The following is a 12,601-nucleotide window of genomic DNA, read 5'->3' on the forward strand; positions in this document are numbered from 1 at the left end:
GCCTGCTTCTCAATATGTTTGAGCAACCATCCTGACCCTCCATGAAACCTCTTTCTCCTATAAATCCCTGTCTTGGAAGCCCTGGGACTTGGAGTGACTCATGGGGTTCTTTGTCCCCTTTGGGTCCTTGCAGTAAACCCTATAACATATAGGCCTATATGTTTTATATAACCTCAAATAGCAGATGAATATCTATTTGCATCCATCAAGCAAATATAAGGTATAAGCCAAGCAATAAAATACAAGACCACCAACAAATAAAATGCAAAGCTGCCCTTGGGTAGGTTGCCATCAAAGCAATAGGTGGTTTGGGATGGTGAAGGGGTGCTTTGTAGCTACGTGGGCTGCATTGTTTGTTAGACACTATATTTTACAACATAGTGGGTAGAAATGAACCAATCATTGACCCTGTAGACCTCTCAGCAGCCCCTTCCCAGAAACCCTCTCTCCTTAGAACCGCAAATGGAGGTCTTAGCTGGGGAGGCCTGGAAGGCCCCTGGGTCAATGGCAAGGTTGAGCTCCCTCTTGTGTCCAGGGCCTTCACCTTCCTTTCATCATGGTCACAGATGTCCTAGCCTCCCTAGGGGCCTTGGATTGATCATGGTTGCCATCTCTGAGCCAATGGCTGAGGACAGAAGTAGCTGCCTTGGAGACCCAGGGAAGGGATGGGAGCAGCAGGACCCCCCAGCAGTGGTCTTTCTTCCCAGAACCAGTGCCCCAGCGTGGAGAAAAGGCCCACACTGCTCTCTGTGTTGTACCTCCAGCTGCTGCCAAGAAGTGACAGCACCCAACACATACGTACGTTTGGAGTACATTTAGTCACCTGCAAATAATTACAAATTGTCCTGAGCTGAGAGAAGGTAGATGTTTTGGGGACCACTCTTCTAGACAGGAGAGCACTTCAGGAAGAGCCTAGAAGGAGAGTTTTAGGGGTGGAGGGAGCACTGCCAGCTCAGTTTGGAAAGGATCATGCATCCTGACCAGAGAGAGACAGAGCCCCGCCAGGCACCACCCAGTGAGCGTGGCTCATTTAATGGAGGTCAGCATCTTTCAGAAACTCTCTCTTGTTCCTGACCTAAAGCACATTTTTCTATTTTTCTTTTGTCCACGGGTCTCAGGAACTATTCACTTTTAATCAGAGCCAATCTTCTTATCAGTAAAGTAGTTGAAAAACTCCCCCACATGGAGGCCTACCAGACATTTGTGAAGAGCTGCTGCTTTGTGATGCTTAATGTTTACAAAGAGCTGTAGAGACAAGATAAGATCTTTTTCATGATCTCTTTCCTTTTCTAATGAGAAAATGTTTCTTGCAATTGATGCGCTCATCACTCAGTAATCCCACAAGCCTGGGGTTGCAATCTGTAGCTAGATAGTTCTTCAGTTTGGGTGTTTTTTGTTTTTTGGGCTTTTTTTTTTTTTTTTGGTTATTCATATACAAATTCTTTCACATTTGATGGAAAAAGAGAGAGAAAGGATAGTAAAGAGGGTCAAGACTACATACATGTACATCTTTTGTGGGTTTTTTCCTTCTAAAAACAGTGGTAGGTAGACAAAAGAAGCATTTGAATGGTTGTAAAAGATTCAGGCATTCAGTAACAGTTTGCTAATTTTCTCCTCTGAGTAGGCACTGAGTCAGGCCCTGGGAACAGAACTGGCCATCGAGCTACAGCTTAGCAGCAGTGCAACATGGGAGATAGACACTTATCAAATACCACGCAAATGTGCGATTATGAGTTGTGCCAAATGTTAGAGAGTTCGGGAGCTGCTGTGAGCCTGTCAGGTGCAGATTGACTAACTCTGTGAGAGGGACAGGGAGTAAAGCTAGCATGAGAGAGGAGGCAGGAGTGCTCCAGACCTAGGGAAAGGCATGTGTGAATGTCCTGGGAGAGGATACAACTCTGAGAAATCCGGGAGCAGAAAGAAGGCTGGAACATATTGAGAGCAGGGAGTGAGGGACAGAGAGAGATGAGGGAAGAGGCCAGAAGGAACCAGACCACACAAGGCACCAGCATTCACAGTACAAGTTTTCATTTTTACTCTATCAGAAGTGAAAAGCGCAAAATGGTTAAAACCATATAAATGTGAGTGGGCAGGTTGGGAGGGCAGTGGGTGGGAGAATAATTGGATTTACATTTTAAGGTCAGCCTGGCTGCAGGAGAAAGGTTTGGAGCCTGAGGAAGCTCTGGGACAGGAAGCTTGAGAGAGGCCACTGCAGCTGAGTTGGTGTCTGAGCTCCAGTCTGGAGAGGGGACAGGGAGAAAGAGAAATAAAGCAGTCAGCAGATGTAGGGGTGAAACTGGAACCACCCATTGACATTTTAACAGTATTTATTCTTCCAATCCACGAGCATGGAATGTTTTCCCATCTCTTTGAGTCTTCCTCAATTTCTTTCATAAGTTTTCTGTAGTTATTAGAGTACAGATCTGTAGTTATTAGAGTACAGACCTGTTTAGTTAGGTTTATTCCTGGGTATCTTATGGTTTGGGGTGCAATTTAAGTGGGATTGATTCCTTAATTTCTCTTCTGTCTCTTTGTTAGTGTATAGAAATGCCACTGATTTCTGTGCATTGATTTTATATCCTAGCATGTTGCTGAATTGCTGTCTGTATTTTAGCAATTTTGGGGTGGAGTCTTTGGGGTTTTCAACATATCATATCATCTGTGAAGAGTGAGAGTTTGACTTCTCTGCCAATGTGAATGTCTTTTGTTTCTCTTTGTTGTCTGATTGCTGAAGCTAGGACTTGTAGTGCTATGTTGAACAAAAGTGGTGAGAGTGGGCATCCCTATCATGTACCTGACCTTTGGGGAAAAGCTCTGTTTTTCCCCACTGAGAATGATATTCACTGTGGGTTTTCTGTAGATGGCTTTTATAATAGTGAGGTATGTTTCCTTTAACCTTACACTGTGGAGAGTTTTAATCAAGAAAAGATGTTGTAGTGCTCACTTCAGCAGCACATACACTAAAATTGGAATGATACAGAGAAGATTAGCATGGCCCCCGTGCAAGGATGACACGTAAATTTGTGAAGCATTCCATATTTTTCACTTGAGGGGATGAGCACTGGGTGTTATACTATCTGTTGGCAAATTGAACTCCAATAAAAACATACACACACACACACACAAAGAAAAGATGCTGTATTTTGTCATATGCTTTCTCTGTATCAATTGAGAGCATCACATTTCTTTTATTAATGTGATGTATCACACTGATTGATTTGCAAATGGTGAACCAATGTAGACATTCAATGCAATCCTTATCAAAATATCATCACATTTTTCATAGATCTAGAGCAAATAATCCTAAAATTTGTATGGAACCAGGAAAGACCCTGAATAGCCAAAGGAATGTTGAAAAAGAAAACCAAAGTGGGGGCATCACAATGCCAAACTTCAAGCTATATTACAAAGCTGTAATAGTCAAGACTATATAGTACTGGCTCACACCTAGAGCAATGGAACAGATTAGAGAACCCAGAAATGGACCCTCAACTCTGTAGTCAACTAATCTTTGACAAAGCAGGAAAGAATATCCATTGGAAAAAGGACAGTCTCTTTAATACATGGTGTTGGAAAAATTGGATAGCCACATGCAGAAGAATGAAACTGGACCGTTTTCCTATACCATACACAAAGATAAACTCAAAATGGATGAAAGGGCTAAATGTGAAACAGGAATCCATCAAAATCCTAGAGGAGATCACAGAGAAACCTTTTCTACCTCGGCCACAGCTACTTCTTGCATGACACATCTATAAAGGCAAGGGAAACAAAAGCAAAAATGAACTATTGGGACTTCATCAAGATAAAAAGCTTCTGCGGGATCCCTGGGTGGCGCAGCGGTTTGGCGCCTGCCTTTGGCCCGGGGCGCGATCCTGGAGACCCGGAATCGAATCCCACGTCGGGCTCCCGGTGCATGGAGCCTGCTTCTCCCTCTGCCTATGTCTCTGCCTCTCTCTCTCTCTCTGTGACTATCATAAATAAATTTAAAAAAAAAAAAAAAAAAAAGCTTCTGCATAGCAAAGAAAACAGTCAACAAAACTAAAAGACAACCTACAGAATGGGAGAAGATATTTGCAAATGACATATCAGATAAAGGGCTAGTATCCACGATTTATAAAGAACTTATCAAACCCAATACCCCAAAAACAAACAATCTAGTCAAGAAATGGGCAGAAGACATGAACAGACAATTCTTCAAAGAAGACCTACACATGGGCAACAAGCACATGAAAAAACCACCCATGTCACTTGCTATCAGGGGAATACAAATCAAAACCACAATGAGATACCACCAGAATGGCTAAAATTAACAAGACAGAAAACAACAAATTGTTGGCAAGGTTGCAGAGAAAGGGTAACCCTCTTACATTGTTTGGTAGGAATGCAAGCTGGTGCAGCCACTCTGGAAAACAAAGTGGAGGTTCCTCAAGAAGTTAAAAATAGAGCTACCCTACAACCCAGCAATTGGTATTTACCAAATACTTGGTATTTACCCCAAATATACAAATATAGTGATCCAAAGGGGCACCTGCACCCAATGTGCATAGCAGCAATGTCCACAGACTTTGGAAGGAGCCCATAAATAACTTACCATTTATGTTGACATGGATGGAACTAGAAGGTATTATGCTGAGTGAAATAAGCTAATCAGAAAAAGCCAATGATCATACGGTTTCACACATATGTGGATAATCAGAAACATTGCAGAGGATCATAGGGGAAGGGAGGGAAAACTGAGTGGGAAGTCATCAGAGAGAGAGAAAAACCATGAGAGTCTCTTAACTCCAGGAAACAAACTGACATTTGCTGGAGGTGATGGGGATGGTGGGATGGAGCAATTGGGTGATGGGCATTAAAGAGGGCATGTGATGTGATGACCACTGGATGTTATACACAACTGATAAATTATTGAACACTACATCTGAAACCAAGTATGTACTCTATGTTGGCTAATTGAATTTAAAAAAAGAAAGAAAGAAGAAAGAGAGAAAGAAAGAAAGAAAGAAAGAAAGAAAGAAAGAAAGAAAGAAAGAAAGAAAGAGAAAGAAAGAAAGAGAAAGAAAGAAAGAAAGAAAGAAAAAAGAAAGAAGAAAGAAAGAAAGAAGAAAGAAAGAAAGAAAGAAAGAAAGAAAGAAAGAAAGAAAGAAAGAAAGAAAGAAAGAAAGAAAGAAAGAAAGAAAGAAAGAAACTGGACCTACCCAGCCATGGATTGGACATAGGGAAGTGCTAGAGAAAGACGTGCCCAGGATGACTTCTAGGTTTTTACTGTGCACAGAGTGGGAAATACCAGTTTTTTCCATTACTTTTGTTTACATTTGTATCAATTTCCTAGAGCTGCCATAATAAAATTACCACAAACTAGGTGGCTTGAAGGAAAAGACATTTATTCTCTGATGATTCTGGAGACCAAAAGTATGAAATAAAGGTGTCAGCAGGGCCAGGCTGTCTCTGAAGCCTCTAGGGGACAGTCCTTCCCTGTCTCTTCTTGTTTCTGGAGTTGCCAGCAATCCTCTGGCTCCTTGGCTTATACCTGCTTCACTCCAACCTCTGCATCTGTGTTCATGTGGCCTTCCTACAAAGTGTGTTCTGTCTCCATGTCTAAACCTCTCTGTCCTTTTCTTATTAGGATATCAGTTATTAGATTTAGAATCCACCCTAATCCATTATGCTCTCATCTTTTTTTTTTTTAATTTTTTTTTTAAATTTATTTATGATAGTCACAGAGAGAGAGAGAGAGGCAGAGACACAGGCAGAGGGAGAAGCAGGCCCCATGCACCGGGAGCCTGACATGGGATTCGATCCCGGGTCTCCAGGATCGCGCCCCAGGCCAAAGGCAGGCGCCAAACCGCTGCACCACCCAGGGATCCCATGCTCTCATCTTTATTTGACAATATTTGCAGATACTCTTTCCAAATAAGATGGACATTCACAGGTACCCCAATATATCTTTTGGAGGGACACAATTCAACCTACTACATCTTAGAATAATATTGTTGTGACTATTGATGTCATATGTAAATATAAAATATGCTGACATTTGCCCTGATTCCCTCAGTTGTCCTCATTATTGTATTTTAACTTATAGATTTTATATAGCATGGTCAATTTCAACAATCCTACCAAGGAGTTCAGCATTGGTGGAATCCATTTTATGAATCCATTTTATACCTTACTGGTTTCTCTATAATTTTCCTGAAAGGTTTTTTGGTTGAAGTGTTCTATGGTTAATTTTATTGATGACTTTTATGTCTTTCCTAGGGAAATATGGTAAAAGATTGTAACTGTCTTAAATGTGGTCTCCAAAGATGATAGCCCTACAATTTTATTAAGAATATTACGTGTGTGAAGGTCTTATTGCCTGGAAAGAGAGTTTCATGGGTCCAAGACCCCAGCTTCTGGAAGAACTGACTCACTTAAGCCATACCAAATTTGTGGTGGTTCTTTTATTGAAGAATATATGCCCCCAATGCATTTCTATAAAGACACCAGCCCATGGTAAAAATGATGTCCTCAAGGCAGAACCACTGTAAGTTTTACAAAGTATTGTGGCAAACCTCAAATTGTTGCAAATAGTCATATATTTATCTGTGCTCATGCATGTTACTTTTCCCAAAATTTAGCTTGAAAAATGACCCAATTTATTTTCCTAAATCCTTAGGTAAAAATGAATGAATTATTGTAATTTCCCAGTCCTATAAACATGCATATTTTATATGTTTATATACCCAGAATATGCTTTTCAAGTTCAGGCATAGAATTCCTTAGCTTTGTTACTTGGCTTATTCCATTTATTTTAGTCCACACTGCTGTCAGGGTTATATCAACAGGCCTTCAGTTTGTTCTACCAAGGTGCATAGATTATAGTTCAACCTACAGAGAGACCTGTTCACACTCCTGTTGGCTGTGATAAGTAAACCTTCCACGCCCCACTGAGATCCCTACCTGCTAGCATTTGGGTTCCTTGACCTTCTCAACATATCTTTTGATCCCATAATCTCAGGATCTTGAATATTGCCTCCTATTTCAGCTATAGCAATAAGCATCTTAATCCCAAATTTCGTAAATGCCTCTAACCTTGACTATTAGGTGAGCTCTACACCGTTCTTTTCTTTACAGCTTTATTAAGATATAATTAATGTATAAGATTATGTAAGTTGAACATGATGATTTGATACATGTATATGTTACAAAATAATTACCACGATAAATTAATACATTATCACTTCACATAATTACCTTTTTTGTGTGATGATGGCGATGAGAACATTCAAGACTCACACTCTTAGCAACTTGCAAGTATACAGTAATGTTGTTAAGTATAATCACCATGATCCCCAGGACTTAACCAACTTATAACTGGAGGTTTGTACCAGTTTGTACCCTTTGACCACCATCCATTTCCCTCACTACAACCCACCCCCCCCCCCACCCGCAGTACCTGACAACCACCATTCTACTGTTCCTATGAGTTTGGCTCTTTACTACTCCACATGTAAGTGATATCATACGTTACTTTTCTTTCTCTGTCTGACTTACTTTGCTTAGCACAATGCCTTCAAGGGTTATTCATGTTACTGCAAATGGCAGGATTTCCTTCTTTCTCATGGCCAAATAATACTTATTTATATTCTTATATTGTATTTATCTTCCCACTTTCATTCTTCTGCTGTGAATATCCAATTTTCCTAAACCATTTATTTAAGAGACTACCCTTTCCCCACCAAGTATTCTTGGCTTCCTTGTCAAATATTAGTTGACAGTATATGCCTGGATTTATTTCTGATTCCATGGGTCTATGAGTCTGTTTTTATGCCAGCACCATTATATTTTTATTACCATACTATACCATTTGTAAAATAGTTTGAAATCATGAAATGTAACGCTTCTAGGTTTGTTTTTCCTCAGGCTTGTTTTGGCTGTTCAGGGTCTTCTGTGGTTCTATGTGAATTTTAGGATTTTAAAAAATTCTGTGAAAAGTTCCACCATAATTTTAGAAGGGATTGCTTTGAATCTACAAATGGATTTGGAAATATGGATCTTTTAACATTAACTTCTCTGATCCATGAGCTTGGGTTATCTTTCCATTTATTTGTATCTTTTTGCATTTTTTTCATCAATGTCTTAGAATTTTCAGTATACAGATCTTTCACTTGTTGGTTAAATATATGCCTAAGAGTTACTGTTTTTGATGCCATTGTAAATGTGATTGTTTTCTTTCTTTTTCAGACAGTTCATTGTTCTTGTGTAGAAATGATTTTTATATGTTGATTTTGAATCCTGAAACTTTACTAAATTTGTTTTTTAGTTCCAACAGTTTTTTGGTGGAATCTTCAGGATTTTCTCTCTATAAGATTATATCATCTATAAGTAAAGGCAATTACTTCCTCCTTTCCAATTTGGATGTCTTTCCTTCTTTCTATGTCTAATTACTCTAGATAAGACTTCAAAAATTATGTTGAATAGAGATGATGAAAATGGGCACCCTAGTGATCTTAGAGGAAGAATTTACAGTTTTTCACCATTGAATGTGATGTTAACTGTGGGCTTGTCATATATGGCCTTGATTATGTGAGATATATTATTTCTATATCCACTCTGTTGAGATTTTTTTTTTTAAGATTTTATTTATTTATTCATTAGAGACACAGAAAGAGGCAGAGACATAGGCAGAGGGAGAAGCAGGCTCACTGCGGGGAGCCTGATTTGGGACTCAATCCCAGAATCCTGGGATCACAACCTGAGCTGAAGGAAAACACTCAACCACTGAGCCATTCAGACAACCCCTGTTGAGGGTTTTTATCATGAAAAGATGTTGAATCATCCAATGCTTTTTCTGCATCTGTTGAGATCATCATGTGATTTTTAAAAAAGATTCTATTTATTTATTTGTTTATTTATTTATTTATTTGAGAGCAATGGCATGAGAAGGGGGGGAGGGAGAGAGAGAAGCATACTCCCCACTGAGCAGGGAGCCTGATATGGTGCTCTGTCCCAGGACCCCAGGATCATGATCTGAGCTGAAGGCAGACATTTAACTGATTAACTGATTTAACTCCCCGATCATGATTTTTATCTTTCTTTCTACTAATGTAGAATATCTCATTTATTGATTTGCATATGTGAACCATCCTTGCTTCCCATGGATAAATCTCACTTGATCATAGTATGTTATTTTTTTAATGTACAGTTACATTCAGTTTGCTAGTATTTTGTTGAGGGTTTTTGCATCTATCCATATTCATCAGGGATATTGGCCTGCAGTTTTCTTTTCTTGCAGTATCATTATCTGGTTTTAATATAAGGGTAATGCTAACTTTATAAAATGAGTTTGAAAGTGGTCCCTTCTCTTCAGTTTTTTGGAAGAGTTTGAGAAGCACCAGTATTTATTCTTCCTTAAATGTTTGGGGGAATTCACCTATGAAGCCATCTGATCCTGGAGCTCTTTTTGCTGGAAGTTTTTTTTTTTTTTTTTTTTTTTTAAGATTTTATTCATTTATTCATGAGACAGAGAGAGAGAGAGAGAGAGGCAGAGACATAGGCAGAGGGAGAAGCAGGCTCCATGCAGGAAGTCTGATGTGGGACCTGATCCCAAAACTCTGGGATCATGCCCTGAGCCAAAGGTTCAACTGCTGAGCCATCCAGGGTCCCTGCTGGAAGTTGGTTTGTTTTTTTTTTTTTTTTTAAAGATTTTACTTATTTATTCATGATAGACATAGAGAGAGAGAGACAGAGACAGAGACACAGGCAGAGGGAGAAGCAGGCCCCATGCCAGGAGCTTGATGCAGGACTCAATCTCGGGACCCCAGGATCATGCCCTGGGCCAAAGGCAGGCGCCAAACCACTGAGCCACCCAGGGATCCCCTGGAAGTTTTTGATTACTAATTCAATCTCCTATTTGTTATTAGTCTGCTCAGATTTTCTCATTCTTAATGATTCATTCTTGATAGGTTGTATGCTTCTACAAATGTGTCCATTTCTTTAGGATTTCCAATTTGTTGTTGTGTAATTGGCCCATATTGGTTCCTTATGGTCCTTTGTATTTCTGTGGTATCAATTGTAATGTCTCCTCTTTACACATATAATTTTACTTAATTGAGTCCTTTCTTTTTTTCTTGAAAGGTAAAAGTCCTTTCTTTTACCTGAAAGTTAGTCAATTTGGTTTCTCTTTTCAAAAAACTCCTTGTTTTAGGCCAGGATTCTGGCCAAAATAGAGAGTTAAAAGCGTTTCAATTTAGTAGTGGCCTGGGACATTCACTTATTCAATCCACCAACATATGTTGAGCATTTGTTATATGTCAAACGCTCGGTAGTAAACTATGTACAGATGAAAAGGCAGGTGTTTCCCTCAAGGATCTCATAGTCTGGCAATCAGAAAAGAACACACAGTGGGTCATTTATCAGAGTAGCATTTGCTTTACAGTGATGCATGGGAGAGAATGTTCTGTTACTTCAGATTCTGATCAAAGTGAGCCAGATTTCCTTATTTCCCTGGTCCTCCGACTGATGAACAGCCCCATCCTGTAGAAACTGATGCTTATACTAGGCATTTGCCTTTGACTCTCTGACTGTCCAGCAGGATTCTATGGGCAGCTTGAACATCATCCCTGGCCCTCAGCTTACAGTGGCATTTATAAGCAACAATTTGGAAGATAGGAGGAGCTGAGTCACAGAGTATTGGTGGCTTCCCCAAAGATAGTAGCTCCCTCCCTCAGGAATCCAGTGAGCACTTATACCTTCCCCCCTGTCACAAGGTGCTCCAGGGAGCATTTCTGTCAGGCTCAGGGGGATAACGTCTCCTTGCTATAGCTGGCTCAATTGTGCTTCATCTTTCTGTGTTCATTTCTTTTAAGTTTATTCATATTTTTGCAAATAATCACAACATTAAACTTCCCTTCATTATCACCATTTAATATGCCATCTTGTCTGCTCAGATTCCTGAAGTCTACTTTGCCTTTGAACTTGGTGCTGAAAGACATGGGCTGTCAGGGTCATTTCCAGGGAATATAATAGGTTGATATTCAAATATCAAAGTTTGCAAATGACCTACTTTCTAATGTAATTTGGAATGGATTAAAATATATTCCTAGGTAGCATCACTCTCCCTGACATTATTCTACACTTTCTCATGCAAGAACAAAGGTGAAATGACAGCAGGAACTTTGTTATAAGTGGGATATCATGGAAGCACTGTCTTGTGTCCTCTCAAAGGTCTCCCCCGAATGGATTCCCCAGTCTGGATCCCCTTTCTGACAGATACCCTGTGCCTTCATTCTTGGATCAATGAGCTCCTTACTCAGTTCATTTCTTGGAATGAATGACTAAATGTCTGAACACTAGTGTTGGGGCACAGTCTCTGTCCCACTCAGAGCCCCCAAGAATACCTTCCTCACCCCTGTCCTCATTACATTAGCATTGTTACTTCACCGACACATCTGACTTCCTTTTTTGCCTTTTCAGAAGACAGTGAGGGACACCAAGGACATTTACAGAAGCTCTGTAACTGAACACACTCTGGGGAATTCTTTGCAACTATTACTGGGTTGGGGTGGGTTTCCATCACAGGCTTTGCCTGGACACATCAGATTCACATTGAAGGAATTCAATAAAAGAAGCCACGTGGTGCTGTGCAGTTGGGTTTGGAACCACCAGGAAATGTTTCTATTGATTGGCAGGTAAAGAATGATGAATTATGAACTCAAATAAAAAGAAACACATAAGCAGAAGAGGAAGGAGTAGGAAAGCAGACAACTCAGCCATATAGGCAGATAAATGGTCCTGAGAAGCCCGTCTGTAGCCACCCGGGGAACGTTCCTCTGTGAATTCCACTCTTACCACAGATCACAGTAAAGTCAGAGACGGTCACAGTCTAGAGACGGAGACATAGCTTTTTATTCCATGTAAGTCATAAAAACAGAAAGCTAAGAGATCAACTTACAAACAGCTTTAGGGGAAAGGGGGTGGGTAAGCGTGGTCAGTTTGATTGGAAGGTTCAGGAGCCAATTCTTCCTTCATAGTCCATTTCCTTTTTGTGGGAATTCTGTTTCTATAAAAGACTGCTGTCCAGATTTATGTAACAGAAAATGGAGTTTATTTTAAAAGCTTATAATTGACCGTCAGATCCATAATCACTTATTAACAAGAGATTTGTGAAGATACATAGCAACTAAATAATCCCCTGAAGTTTTTAAAGCATGACTTATATTTTTAGGGGTGCCTGGGTGGCTCAGTTAGTTAAGTGTTGGACTCTTGATTTCGGCTCAGGTTATGACCTTAGGTTCATGAGATCAAGCTGGGGGTGGGACTCAGTGCTCAGTAGGGAGTCTGATTGAGATTCTCTTTCTTCCTCTCCCTCTCTCCCTCTCCCTGCTTGTGCTCAGTCTCTCTCTAAATAAATATATAAAATCTTAAAAAAAAAAAAAGCCTCCTTCAGCATATGATGACCATGTCTGGTACCCAACTTACACTGGACCACCCAGGATAAAGGGATCCATAAAAGACATATGAAGGTAATGGGAAACACACCAAACCCTTAAACACCTAATACAGAAGAGACTATTTTATGCATTCTGGAAGATTACATCATAAAGGAGTGTTTTTC

At 40.0% G+C, this 12,601-nt stretch overlaps 1 non-coding gene across 1 annotated transcript; it reads left to right on the forward strand.

Annotated features, from left to right (window-relative positions):
- The first annotated feature begins 2,936 nt into the window (after positions 1–2,936).
- On the forward strand, positions 2,937–3,043 carry LOC140609152 (U6 spliceosomal RNA). The gene has a single exon (XR_012011097.1). It is a non-coding gene; the product is annotated as a U6 spliceosomal RNA (small nuclear RNA).
- Positions 3,044–12,601: the final 9,558 nt, after the last annotated feature.

Source organism: Canis lupus, chromosome 1 (assembly GCF_048164855.1).
Source record: "Canis lupus baileyi chromosome 1, mCanLup2.hap1, whole genome shotgun sequence".
Classification (NCBI taxonomy): domain Eukaryota; kingdom Metazoa; phylum Chordata; class Mammalia; order Carnivora; family Canidae; genus Canis; species Canis lupus.